The sequence below is a fragment of the Saccopteryx bilineata genome, chromosome 4, assembly GCF_036850765.1.
Source record: "Saccopteryx bilineata isolate mSacBil1 chromosome 4, mSacBil1_pri_phased_curated, whole genome shotgun sequence".
Classification (NCBI taxonomy): Eukaryota; Metazoa; Chordata; class Mammalia; order Chiroptera; family Emballonuridae; genus Saccopteryx; species Saccopteryx bilineata.
The window spans coordinates 204,488,123-204,499,894 of NC_089493.1; the positions used below are offsets into that span (position 1 = coordinate 204,488,123).

The 11,772-nt window shown below is 37.9% G+C and overlaps 1 protein-coding gene across 1 annotated transcript in view; it reads left to right on the forward strand.

Moving 5' to 3' along the window:
* Positions 1-8,646, forward strand: part of JMY (junction mediating and regulatory protein, p53 cofactor) — a 94,976-nt gene extending 86,330 nt beyond the window's left edge. The window contains exon 11 of the mRNA XM_066273633.1: positions 3,055-8,646. The gene's annotated coding sequence lies outside the window, so the exon portion shown is untranslated. The remainder of the gene's footprint in view (positions 1-3,054) is intronic.
* The last annotated feature ends 3,126 nt before the right edge of the window (positions 8,647-11,772 follow it).

The following is an 11,772-nucleotide window of genomic DNA, read 5'->3' on the forward strand; positions in this document are numbered from 1 at the left end:
CTCTTGCATGGTTTACTGTTTTTGGATCCCAAAATAATTTCAAATCATTTGTGCTTGTACATATGTACACAGTGCTTTGTAGAGGGATGTAACTCTATCAGTTTGTTTACTTGGTGTACGAATGTGCCTGACTGGAAATCTTTTCCACACTGGATGTTTACACATTGCCTCCCATATTTCAGTGCTGGCTACTTACTGCCTTGTCTCCTGCTCATAGCTTCTCAGTGAGCTGCTAAGGCTGTGCCTGAAACCACTGTCTTATTACTGATTGGTTAATCCCACAGTTGGGCCTTCACATAAATGAGTGTGTTTAGTCCTTTCATTATAGTGCCTGAAGTGGCCCAGTCAGGGTACATGGCAGTTGCTCATTTCAGTTTTTCTTCTTCTATCCCACCAGACCCTGCCTAAACTCAGACACACTACAACAGTACTGCCTATATTCAAGTGGCTGCACAGTTATTTACAGCTCCAGATGTTAAGAATATGTGCATGATGAATACCACTTTAAAAATTGCCTAAAACTTTTCTCTTTTTGACTGATTTTTTTTGTGGCTGGTGTATGATGTAGTATAATGTTGAGAGAAACAATGAAATACTTCCAGAAAATGGATGAGCTCAGATATCTGCAAAGCCAGTTTTAAAAAACAGTGAGCATAGGCCTGACCAGGCAGTGGCACAGTGGATAGAGCGTTGGACTGGGATGTGGAGGACCCAGGTTCGAGACCCTGAGGTCACCAGCTTGAGCGTGAGCTCATCTTGTTTGAGCAAGGCTCACCAGCTTGAGCCCAAGGTTGCTGGCTTGAGCAAGGGGTCACTCAGTCTTCTGTAGCCCCTCGGTCAAGGCACATATGAGAAAGCAATCAATGAACAACTAAGGAGCTGCAACGAGAAATTGATGTTTCTCATCTCCTTTTCTGTCTATCTGTCCCTCTCTCTGACACTAAATAAATAAATAAATAAATAAATAAATAAATAAATAAAACACTTCCAAAACTAAGAAAATTGAAATAAATCTTAAAAAAAAAAAAGTAAGTGTATCCCATACCAGAAGCGAGCCATACACTAGTTGTCCTTCTCACTGACTGAGCAGGCATTGGTTAGGAGTTGTTTCACTGCCTGTGTGCAGTCGAGGAAAATCATTTTTAAAGGCCCTGAACTTTTAGATACTTCTCTACAGAAAGCTAAAAGGCTATAACTTTTATTTCCCATTATTAATTGGCTTTATTCTTAGAGACTTTATATCATTAATGTAATTACTTTTTTTGAGAAGATAATTTCTCAAAACTCCATGAAGTAAAAAGGAAAGGTCCCTGTTCTACCTGTCCTCCTCTAGAAGCTCTGCCCAGAGATCGCTGTAGGGGCTAGTGTCCTTGAAGAGTATTTCTTATTTATTTATTTATTTATTTATTTATTTATTTTACTAGAGGAGGGCAGAGAGACAGACAGACTTTCTCATGTGCCCCAGCTGGGATCCACCTGGCAACCCCAGTCTGGGGCCATGCTCGCAACCAAGCTATTTCCAGCACTTGAGGTGGAGGCTCCATGGAGCCATCCTCAGCGCCCGGGGCTGATGTGCTTGAACCAATTGAGCCATGGCTGCGAGAGGAGAAGAAGGGGGGAGAAGCAGATGGTCAACTCCCCTGCCTGTCCTGACCAGGAATCAAACCTGGGACTTCCACACGCTGGTTGACGCTCTACCACTAAGCCAACCGGCAGGGCCGCAAGAATTTCTAAACATAAGGAAATATGTAATTATATAAACTTTCTTACTGTGTTTCTAATTTTACTGTGAGGTGCTTCTGAAACTTATGAAGTAACTAAAATGATGCTGTCCAATAGAAATACAATGTCAGCCACAAATAGGGTTTTTAAAGTTCTGATAGTCATATTTTAAAAAGGTAATAAGGAATAGGTGAAGTTGATGTTACTAACTTTATTTTACATGATGTATCCAAGATAGTATCTTCCAACATAAAAAAATTTATGATGTAATTTTACATTTTTTTGTACTGAGTCTTCAAAATTCACTGTGTATTCTATACTTACTAGTATGAATTACAGTGTAGCACATCTCAATTTGGACGCTAAATATTCAAGGTTAAAGTGAAATGATCTATCAAAACAATAAAATTATATTTACTGAACAAATATTTTAGACTACCTAATTTAAATCAAATTAAAAATTCAGCTTCTCAGTCACACTTTCACATGTAATAAATAAATATATTTATTACAGTATTAAATATAGCAGAACTCGGCCTGACCTGTGGTGGCACAGTGGGATAAAGCGTCGACCTGGAACACTGAGGTCGCCGGTTTGAAACCTTGGGCTTGCCCGGTCAAGGCACATATGGGAGTCGAAGCTTCCTGCTCCTCCCCCTTCTCTCTCTCTCTCTCTCCTCTCTCTCTAAAAAACCAATAAATAAAATATTAAAAAATATATATATATATAGCAGAACTCTAATAAAATAAGTTGGCATTTTATTCGTGTCCATGTCAGCTTTTATCTGATAAATAGGTCCTTTATATAAATACTCCTGTGCCATAGGTTAGCTCATACATCTCAAACACAACTATTTGGAATTTTAAAAAGTCCTGATAAAGCATCCATTTAAAGACCAATATTAATCCTGTCCTCTAAATGTCAGTATAACAAAAATTGCTCCCTAGTGAATTTTAAAGATGTCATTTAATAATGGTTCTTACTATTCTGGCAGTTTATGAGGCAGACATTTTAAGATCATATTTTCCTTTTTGTATATAGTTTGACATAATGTTAGGGTAACAAGGAGTAACAATGAAAGTGAATCTAACATACAACCTTTTAACCCTGATCAAAATCCATATGTAAGTTATTTTTATTGCTTTTTGAGTATAAGCATATCATTTTTTTAAGTGTCTTGTAAACCATTTGTAGAAATGGCCATTTATATAAGGAAAGACCATCAGTGTTCATTCTGGATATTGCAAAAGGTATGAGGGAACAGAACATATCTACACACTACCTTTAATAGGGCATCCTTTTAAAATATACTTTATTTTGTTTGTAAACAGGTGACTCAACAGAAAGAAAAAAAATACCTGCAGTTGAAGATTGATTCATATTCTTTTGGAAAACAAATGTTAAGCACTTGGTTCAGTTGGATTCCATTAAATCAGAGTGTATTGGCTCAGTGGTATGAAAAAAAGGAAGCACAATTGGCAAATTACCACTTTTCCAGTCATTCCAATAGATGGCGGTTAGCATGAGTTTTAGATGTGCAGTTTTCCTGGCTGCAGTGAAGAAAAGGCCTTCAAGGAGATCCCTGTTTTCTACCACCTTCTCCTCCTGTCTGTCCACTTACACACTTGTAATGGCCAGTAAAGCTAGGGGTCACTCTGAGTTGGAAGAACACTGGGTTGACTGAATAGTCAACCAGTGCACTGAATAGTCATCTGCTTGAAAATTATAGAACTTCTTCCATATCAGCTCTGAATAAGTTTTATCATGATAGCTGTAGTACAGGAATTGAAAGAAAATCAAATGGAAATGCATCTGATGAAAATTTCCACATTACTCATCTCCAGAGGAATTTTCATAAAGATGTTCAAAAACATCTGGAAAGATACTAACAATGGAGATACATCTATTACCGTGTTTACCTCCGCATGATACATTTAACATGGCATATTTTTAGAAGACCACACACTCTTATCTACACTTTGTAACTTTTCAAAGTAAAAATTTCCAATAGCTCTTCATAATTGTGAATTTATAATAGTTTGAATTTTATGTGCAGTTTTGTTTATAAGAAGCAATACTAATTTGATAATATATCAAATTATGTTTAGTCTTTTTGTTTGAACTATTGCTTAATTACTATAACTCAACATGACTTTCCTATTGCAAATCATAAGTCAGGATTCTATAATAGGGATGCAGTTCTTAAGTCTTTTTATCATACACCATTTAAGTTTTTGTTTTTATGTTCCACAGTGAAAAAAATGTGTGCTCTACAGATATGCAGAAGAAAGCAGACAGGCAGAACAGCCTCCTTAGCTGGCATTTCATTATCTTCACATGCTTTGAGTGGAATTTTGGGAGAGAGCCTTTGTTATTGTCACTGAATATTTAAACATATATGTAGCTCTCGATGTTGGTTTTGTTGTAATGGAGCCCTAAAGCCATTATGAACTCTCAGCTGGACTGTTGTGGGCTTGAATGAAGGTAGATATGTTGGACTCAGTTTACAGTACTCTCTAGACTGTAATTCTGATAAGACTGATCTTGGCCTTTATATGAAGGAATGTAAGGACTGAAATACCAAAAAGAACTTTTATTTCTTTCTTTTTTTTTTTTTCTATGAAGTTGGAAACGGGGAGGCAGTCAGACAGACTCCCGCATGCGCCCGACCAGGATCCACCCGGCATGCCCACCAGGGGGCGATGCTTTGTCCCTCTGGGGGGTCACTCTGTTGCGTCCAGAGCCATTCTAGCACCTGAGGCAGAGGCCACAGAGCCATCCTCAGCACCCAGGCCAACTTTGCTCCAATGGAGCCTTAGCTGCTGGAGGGGAAGAGAGACAGAGAGGAAGGAGAGGGGGAGGGGTGGAGAAGCAGATGGGCGCTTCTCCTGTGTGCCCTGGCAGGGAATCGAACCCAGGACTCCTGACGCTCTACCACTGAGCCAACCGGCCAGTGCCAGAACTTTTGTTTCTTACAAGGGATTCTCTGGCCTAAGACTCAGAAAGCAGCTCATTGTAAAAGCCCTCCAATGAATTGGTGTGCTGGAGAAAAAAGAAATGCTTACACCTTCATCATTTAAAAATGTTATTTACTTAAAATAATTATGGAGAAAATTTTCTGGCTACAGGTTATACAAAACAAAATGTTTAAATGTGGGTAATACATTGATTGATAAGATGAGCTTTTACACAGAATTTTCACAATACATTGGTTTATTCGAGCACTATTTTCACATCTTGTCTGGGAAGATTAAAAATCTACATCTAATATATAAACTAATCTTCATCCCATGATGGTGATTAAGGGTAGATTTTTTTTTTCTTTTACCATCAGTAAAGTATTGAAGCATGCTTTTTACCCAAAGAATGATCAGGTTTGATTGTTAATGTATTTGAAAAGAATTTAGTGAATTTGCAAACCTTAAAAAAATCATGGATCAATTTTACGCCTGTGGATGCTTGTTCACAACATGTTTTTTACTCATTGACATTTAGGAAAATACAGGAGGATAGTGTTAAATTAACAGCAAAAACACTAGAATTCTCATATATCTAGACTCTAGAGGGAATTGCTAACCATTTAGTGTTAACAGCAGGGATCCCTTTAAAGGAGAGGCAGGTTCATTTTTAAAGGGTACTATAATCTACTGTGTGAAGGTCATCTCACACTTAAACATGAGTAGTTTAATGCAGCCAGCTATGCTCATTCTCTGGTAAGTAACTTTCTCCAGCACACTACCCTTTGAGATACAGATTCCTTCTACAGAATTGCATGTTACTGCAGGTCATCACCCTTTTATTAGAGTTCTCACAAATATTATAATTTAAGATGACTATGGTCCGCCTGGTCTGTCAAGATGAGATGACCAGTTGAATCCTCATTTTAAGTTTAAAGCAGTTCCAGAGCTCAACGGGGATTATGTAGGCATGGTTAAATTCTTTCATTTTCCTTGCCCCCCAATAAGATGGCCTGAGGATTATATTTATATAGTTATGATGGTACTTAGAGATGATCATGTTTCCAGTTCCAAACTTGCCTGTACTATTTATGTGGTTTTAAATATTTGACAGTTATAATTCAATTAATGTATCATTTCCATATTAGGGTCCACAGACAGCTGCTTGCTTATGCTGAATCAGTTTAGACGCTAATTACCAATCTAGTCTCAACTGCAGTATACAATATTTAAAATAGGGAAACAAGTAGATGATGATTTGGGGAATGTTTTCAGGTTAATGTTACCGTTCACTTGAATGTCAATTTTAAATGTTTCTCCTAATGCAACTAAAACTGTATATATAATCTGTGTGGCGTGTATAAAGGTATTTCTAATGGTTTAAAATCCTAATGGTACTGTAGTATAGCAGTATGAGGCAATGCCTGGCTCAAGAGGATTTTTAAAAGATGAGCAATTGTCTTGCTTACTTGATGTATATTTTATAGACTTACTGAGTTTGTGAGCAGCATAAAAACAATCATTCCTTAATTCTTCATTGTGGAACTGAAACACTTCTATAAAATGCATTTTTCAAATCCATTTTCAAATAAACTCTTAGACGTAGCTGTGATAGTTGATCAGGTATAGTATTTCCACAGTGGGATTGTGGGGCTTTTTTTACATGAAACCATAGAAAATTCTCAGCACTTTTATGTATAATGAGGGGGGAAATCCTTATTTCTACAAAGCTGAACTGTGTAGCAATATTTGGTAACATATAGCGTGACCACTTTCATAATCATACTTTGGCCATAGCAGACACTAAGAATTAAAACTCTTATGTCAGTGGAACAAAAGTGAATGGGGAGCATCCTCTCTGTTTGGAATGGGACCCCAGTATACAATTAATACAACTTAAATTTATACATTCCCTAAGACTCCATTTTTTAATTACATTCACTGAGTATGTTTATATATTTAAGTCAATGCTTTTAGCCTAAGAAAAGTATTTTTCTTTTACTAAATACTAGTAGTTGTTTTTTGTTTGTTTTTTATTTCATTTTTATGCACTTAACATCATATACCAACCTGGAAGGTACTAATAGGTCCTTAAAGACCTTATCAGGGAGCTGAAATTTCATATACTTTACCAGGTTATTTGTAAAAAAAAATCTTTTTGAACAGCTGTAAAACATTTTAAAACTGTGGCAGACTCATTATTAGTGTGCAACCATTTGATAGTGAAAGCAGAAATTTTAATAAGTTTTGCCTAATTTTGCACTGAATTTAAATAATGTAAAGTTAAATGTGCATTTTAAACAGATCTTATTCCCCATTTATTGCTTAGCATAGAAGAACTATGCTTAGTGTTAGAGGGTTGACCAGCAAAATTTATTTCAGATGGGAAAGGTAAGAAGTAGGAGCACCTTACTGTTGGAGCATGTTGCATTTATTTAGTGCTACTGAACAATTCAGTAGTTATTTCTGAACTTTGCTGCAAAGTGCTCTTTAGTTAAAGCACATTAAACATATCTCTGCTTAATTGCTTTGTAAAAATGAAGCAGTGGTATTTTTTATCCTATAAATATAGTCTAATTTAAAAGTTTTTCTTACAAAATGAGTTTATATTGCTGCCTAAACTATCGTGTATGTAAACAGAGGTTTTTTAAAGGTGAGAAAGAGTCTGGATTGTGTGTGTGTGGTTGTGCACGTGTGCGCACTCACGGCTATGTGTTAAATGTTTGCCCATTGAGTTACTTCAAAGATGTGTTGCTTCTGAAATTTTCTCTCTTGCCCACAGTAAATGTACAGCTGGTATTTGATGAATTTAGTTGAATTCCAAATTTATAAATGTTTCTCCCATTCTCCATACATTTATTATGACACTGTAAGGTGCATGTACAGACAATACCTCTGAGATTGACATATTAAATATTTTATCAATGTTATTTCACACTTAATCTCAAAGCAATCGTTTGTTTTAAGGGTTAGGGGAAAGATTTTGTGTGCTTTTTTTTAAAGTCAGATATAACTAAGAGTGGCTCATTTGGGGGAGTTAAGGAATGATCATGGAAAGTGATATTTAGACATGTATAAAAGGTATAATAAATGTTGGTTATAGAGTTCAATTTTAAAATGGGAAGTTTTGGGTTTTGTTTTGTTTTTTTAACTTGCATGTTCTATGGTTAACTATCAAAGAGTGTAACAAGTTATTCTAGCTTTTCCCAATACTAATTATATTGGTTTTCAGAAGTCTCCATAATCACAAGATGGCATTTTCCCTTCATTTGTGAACCAAAAGGAGTAGACAATACAACCCATACAGTGACCTGACTTCTTCAGCTTGGACAGAATCCTCACTGTCTCGTTGAATTTCTCATTGTACTGTATGTATTGCCAAGGTTAAAACCATTATATATATATATAGTTTATGAAAAATTGAAGGCCACAAGGGCTCATGAAACTGATGTGTTTTTTAGCCTTTCTGGTCAAATGAAAATTTTAATGGCAAACTGATCCACCATTTACTAGCTTTGTGCAATATTATAATGGTAGAAGCAAAACACTAGCACGTTGTGCTTGGCTTTTAAGGGTGGCTTTAACACAGTTACATTACATGGGCAATGTGCACAGTGTATTGTAAATGCCAACTCTTGCAAATTTACAATACTTAAATATGCTCATTTTAAAGTATTAAAAAGTACAAACAAAATTAAGCAAGCATTTATAGCAATACTCTGAAATTTCTAATAATTATTTTGACTTGCCTTTTGCTCTTTATTGAACTTTTCTGCATCGTAATTATTGTATTGCTTGTATTGCTTTGTATTTCATGTTTTTACACTCATGACTTCAGAGTTAAGTCCTTGTACACCAAGTATTGCAATCACCTTTCTCTTCTTGTACATGCAGTATACCAATATACAGTTTTGGTGCTTAACAATATTCCAGTTTTTCTTTAATAAAAGATATTTATTGAGTTAACCTCATTTTGTTTATTAACATTGGTAGGAGATACTGTCCCTTCATTTCCCATAGAAGGAGCATAGCAAGTTGTTGTGCACTTGGTGTTTAACAGGATTCAGAGACTATTCACCTCAACGCTGCTTAATAGTTTGTTACTAAAATATAATAAAATATTGCCTGACCTGTGGAAGCACAGTGGATAAAGCGTCAACCTGAAACACTGAGGCCACTGGTTCAAAGCCCTGGGTTTGCCCAGTCCAGTTCACATATGAGAAGCAACTACTGCAGGTGGATGCCTGCTGCTCCTCCCCTTCTCTCTCTCTCATTCCCTCTCTCTTCCCCCCCAAAATAATCAATAACATATTTTTAAAAATAAACTATAAAATATTTTAATGGCAGCTTTATACTAGTAATAGCCTTATCCATGTCATCTATATAACTATCTACATAATCTGGAAATACTTCCAAAATTTGAAGATCTTTGTCTTTCATTTTCATAGTCAGTTTGTGATGATCTAATAGGGGAAATTACTAGCTTCATGCTTAAACATAGGTCTAGCTTAACTGGGTCCCAGCAGATATACTTAGCCTGTGCTAACTTGATCCCAACACATAAGAGGTACAGTGTCTAAGGGAGGCATCCTTTAGTGGAATTAGGTTCCAGATGCTGCCAGGCCCTCCTTTTTCCCCAAGTCCTTATTTATAAAATGATGGGCTGAACAGGTTGAACTTTGGGACTGCCTTGAATTAAATTTGGATAAATTAATAAAACTCTCAACAGTGCTTCAGCAGACTCTAGTACCTAGTTCACCCTCGTGAAAATTGTGCTCTTGGCTTGAGGCTGGGTTTACTGGGTAGCCGCCTCTGTAGGGTTAGCCTTTTTACTAAGGTGAGAAACTGAAGGCCCGACCAAAATTCCTTACTCCCTTGTGACTGACTGTGTCTATCCTGACCTTGCTGAGTTCTATAAGCTGGTTGGAAACCATGAATTATTTGCTATAAGAAGCCCTTTATGAGTGTCTTAAAATTCTTTGGTGCAAAAATCCTACATTCTATCACTTTCTGACAGCTCCTGATTGGTAGTGATAAGTAACCATATTTCCCAAGCACTCTGTCCCTCTGCCAAGTTCCCCTTTTCACTGAGACCCCACAACTTTGTTGCATACCAGAAACTTTGTTCTCCTTCACGTTCATATTTTCTCCAGATCTCTCCACTGATAATCTTGCTCATTCACAAACAAGTCTTCTTACCAGTTGTGTACCCTCATCTTTCTCTAAACCTATTTGTCAACTACTTAACCTCTAATAGACTGATGACTTGTAAATTCTCCTACCGAGGGCTTATGGGTGCATTCTCTAATAACAGCAGCCTCCTACTTCTTTCTCCTCTGTCTCCTCTATTTGCTCTTGGCAATGCTGTGACTGACTCCATATACTTGGGCCATTGAGCATCTTTCTAATCTCAGATTCTTTTCTCCTATCACTGATTTCAGTGGCCAGGCTCTGCAGTACATTGAATAGAGGCTAGGATTTCCTGCCTCCATGCTCGCTAAAGAAAACATGCCCCAAGCTACAAGGCTTTCTATGGCAAGACAGATCTCCTTTCCATGCCTTTACCCCTACTGTCTCCATTCTGCATGCTCATCTCATGCCTTTCCCCCAACACATGTATCTGTCTAAAATGTCTCTAACCTCAGCATCTAAAGTTCATGCATTGACTTTGGAAGGCAGATGGGCAATATGATAGGCAGTCCCTACTTGTAAAAATTCTTAATCAGAACACTGAAAGGGAATAAGTGAAGATATGAAAGGGAGAATTACAGAATGTGATTTAATCTTCACAGGTCTACAAGAATTAGTAACCGTTTGATGTACAAGAAAAGGGGTTGGATATTAAATTGTCCAAGGTGACAACTACTGAGTGGCAGAGAGCTTTGTTTTAAACCCTCCACCCCCCTCGCATCTCCACCTTCACGCTTCAGCCCTGTCAGGTCCAGCTGGTGCTCAGCTGTCAGGTCAGACTGTCCTGAGAGAGATCTTGCTAATTAGTCTCACTCTCGTGTCTCTAAATGACATTTGTGTCGTGATGGTTCCCAACCTTTTCTCAGAACACTAGAGATGACGTACTCAGTTGCCTGGTGGTCTCTTCAGTTGGATGCCTCATACCTATCTCAAATGGAACATGTCCAAAATGGTTCCCCTGAGCCAACTCTTCCCACAGCTTGACTCGGCTTTCACAATTCATCCAGTTCTGCAGTTTAGAGCAGGAAGTGATCATTGCTGCCCTTCTCACCCTCACTCTCCACACCATCTTCAATAAGTCCTATTCAAGCCTAATTCCAATTACCATGTGGCATACATTCACTACTTTTTCTGTCGCTTACCACCTCTGGTCCTGACCATCTTCATCTCATCTAGACTACTGCACTAGCCACTTAACTGTCTCTTCACTGCCACTCTTCCCTCCTTGCAGCTTTACTCTCCACCCATAGTCAAAGTGAGAACAAGTCTTTCTCCCCTACCTAAAACCCTCCAGTTTCCCGTTGCACTTAGAATAAAATCCCAAACCTTGAGTAGGCAATTCATAAAAAGTTCAAATGACCAGTGTGCATACAGGAAAAAAAAGTTTACCTCATTAGTAACAAGAACATAAACCAAATTGAGATACCATTACACTCTAAAAAATGGTTAAAATTGAGGCCCTAGCCAGCTGGCTCAGTGGTAGAGCATCAGCCTGATGTGTGGAAGTCCCGGGTTTGATTCCCAGTCAGGGCATATAGGAGAAGTGCTCATCTGTTTCTCCACCCTTCTTCTCTCTCCCCCCCCCCCAGCCAAGGCTCCATTGGAGCAAAGTTGGTTGGCCTGGGCCAACCAACTGGAAGATGGTTGGCCCAGGCCAACTGGAACCCTAATACAGAGTTGCTTTGGAAGATGGCTCCATGGCCTCTGCCTCAGGCACTAAGAATGACTCCGTTTGCAACAGAGCAACGCCCCAGAGGGGCCGAGCATTGCCCCCTAGTGGGCATGCTGGCTGGATCCTGGCCAGGTGCATGCAGGAGTCTCTCTACCTCCCTGCTTCTCACTTTGGAAATATAAAAAAGGTTGAAATGGAAAAGATTGATGGTTTTGACTATCATCAAGGAT